Genomic DNA, 3170 nt, shown 5'->3' with positions numbered 1-3170 from the left:
ACGTTATGATGACCGAACTTACAGGCCAGCATGGTTTACATCATGATAGTTCAACCCCTTATTATCCACAAGCGAATGGTCTGGTTGAATCCATCAACAAAGTTTTAGTTATCATGATCTGACGAATCATTGGAATTCATCGGTCGAATTGGCACAACATGCTATTTTCAGTGCTTTGGGCGTACCGAACTTCAGTAAAAACATCAACAGGGTTCACTCCTTTCCAACTAGTCTCTGGTTTGGAAGCTGTGTTACCCATTGAATGCGAAATCCCGTCACTGCAAATGGCCATCGAGTTACTTCTAGCCACTTTTGAAGAGGAAAAGTGTTTGTTATACTTGGCTCAATTAGATGAGAATCGACGTGATGATGCATTATCGATCGAGACTCACGCAAAACGAATGAAAGCTCAGTATGATCGAAATGTGACCCCTCGAAATTTTTCGGAAGGAGATCTAGTCTTAGTTTATGATCAAGCTAATGATAAATTAGGCGCTGGAAAATTCGTTCCTATGTGGCATGGTCCCTATGTTGTTAAGCGAAAGCTAGCCAAAGGGGCCTATGAATTGGTAGGCTTTGACGGGGACTCTTTGGGTAAACCCAGAAATGGCCTTTACTTGAAGAGGTATTATGCTTAAAAGAATGGGTATGGAGATTTAGTTAGGATAGTTTTTCTTTCTAGCTGGTGTGTTTTAGTTTAAATAGTGTGCTTAGCTTAGAGAGTGTTTTACGTCATTATTCCTAGTTATCTTGGTTTTACTCTTGATATTGCAGATGTCGATGCCTCTCCAAACATACATTGGTTTCGCTGATGGTGCTTGTCGTAATACACGAAACATCTCTTCCGCAGCTTGGGTTATCTATTCGCCCTCTGACGAGTTAGTATCTATGCATGGGGTAAGCCTCGGTCAAACAACGAACAACATTGTTGAGTATAGTGCAGTGATTGAGTTATTATCTAAATCTATTTCATTTGGGATTCGAAGTTTGATAGTGAGGTTAGATTCTGAACTCGTTGTATTACAGCTTAATAGAGTGTATGCCATTAGAAATCTAGTGTTATTGAGATTATTTTTGAGATTGCGTCTCTTGGAACGTGAATTTGATTATATTGAATATCAGCATATTCCAAGGTATTTAAATACATTAGCAGATGCAATTGCTTCTCAAGTGTTAAATAGACATTTGCAATAATCATACATGTAAATTTAAAACCATTCCATAACATGATTTACAAGATAAGCTGGTAATAGTGATATATATATATATATATATAGGAGTGTGTCAAAAATACATCGTCCTCGATCATAGGTTGAAAAACACCTTATGATCGGCAAAAATGTTAAGTACAAAAAACAAAAATGTCGCATGTGCCCACAATAGGCAATCAACCTATCACTGGTGATGATCTCTATAAGAAACCACTGCACGGGCCACCTTGCAAAGGAACCTCCTAAAAGGTCCCAGGACCCTAATCACATAGCGCTGAAGTCGACGAGGAATGTCGTCTATAGTGGTCTCAGGAATATCTCCTATCAAGCGCTCGAGATGACCCTCCAACTCGGCCAAAACCTCTGCTGATTCGTCCTGTGGGGCTGGCGCAGGTGCAACTGGTTGCTTCCTCTCGTAAGGTGGAGAGCAACTGGTCGTTGTGGACCCACATTTGCATTTGAAATTTTTTGCTATCAGTTTTGAGATGATGGAAAAATAATAAAAAAATTTAAAATAGAAAAAATGTTGAAAAGGATTTTACCTGACTCGTCCCATTGCTCTCCTGGTGGAAGAACCATGTCTGGGTCACCACGAAAATCTATCCCAGCATAAGGGAAGTCCTGAATAGAAAAGACCTGATTTTCCAGCCACTGGAAATACTCAGGTTTGAATCGAGCAACCTCTGTCCTCTCGTCTGGGTGACGAGTGTTTAGTCAATTTAGTGTTCCTAAATTGATGTCATTAATTGTCAACCCGGGGCTCGTAAGCTGATGAAGTGAGGGTGTACTATATGTACTTAAGCAACTTTCTTAGAGCTTTTGTCGTTTGGGGGGTTGTTTATGGTTAACTTATCTTCCTAATGATGGAGTGATGTTATAGACAAATGAGTGCAAGTGTGTGAAAAGTGAGTTCTAGATGAGTGAAAGTGTGTGTGAAGGTGATTTCTAATTACTTGCTGAATTTGTAAAGGAAAAGAACTTGAAAGAAATGAATGAATTGAAATGACTTGAAAGTAAATGACCATGTTCTAATGGCATTAGTCTCTATCCATACTGTTGCAAATAAAAGAAACAAGAAAATCACTTCAAGGATTGATGTTAATGATTATCTCCTCCTAACTCCCTGCTTCTACCACATAGTACTGCGTAAAACACAATTAGGAGGTAGCTGAAGACAAATCCAAGAATTGATAAAAACTCTAATCTACTCTAATTGACAAATTGTAACACTACTAAGCCTTTTCCAACATACTGCTTCCTACATATGTGATTATGTGTAACAAGTGGAAAAAGTATTAGTATCACAAGCCAAGACTACTCAAATACAAGCTGCAATTAATTAGTGTTCTGTTCTCTTGAAAAATAAGCCATTCATGATAAAGAGAGCATAAATTAGTTAGCATCCAACTTGTAAAACTAAGCTAAAACTAGTCTAGAAAACAGAGTAAAAAGGGCAGCATCATGAACAAGACAACTGCAACTACCATTAGATTTTAAAGCAAACACAACACACTTAATCCCGGGTGAAAACCTGCAAAGAAGTAAATCTGATCAGTGAAAATAAAGGCTGCAGCAATAAAGAGGAATCAAGCTGTACATAACTCAAGGAAGGAAATTCTGTTTGTAAAATAAAGAAATTGCAGAAATATGAACATGAAAAATACTTTACAAGGCTAATACGAACAGGGGCCCTCCATTCATATTATCCACAGAAAACTCAGATGCTCTTAAGACTTCAAAACAGCGTTTCCATTACTTTATATGCAGAGATACATAATCCAAAAGTGCTGGAACAGCTCTTATAAAAACAGAGTTTGAAAACGTGCCAAAATTCTCACAAATACATACACTACAGCATCTGAAAAGTTAACATCAGCGTACGCAGACGCAAGTATATATAGGCATCTGCAAGATGGCCTAATACGTAAACATAAAAACAGAAAATGAACTAACTGTCAT

This window comes from Pinus tabuliformis, chromosome 7 (genome assembly GCF_031772625.1).
Source record: "Pinus tabuliformis cultivar Carrire ecotype Pingquan chromosome 7, CPIR1, whole genome shotgun sequence".
Lineage (NCBI taxonomy): Eukaryota > Viridiplantae > Streptophyta > Pinopsida > Pinales > Pinaceae > Pinus > Pinus tabuliformis.
The sequence above is the reverse complement of the archived record's forward strand: the minus strand, read 5'-3'. Positions refer to the sequence as shown.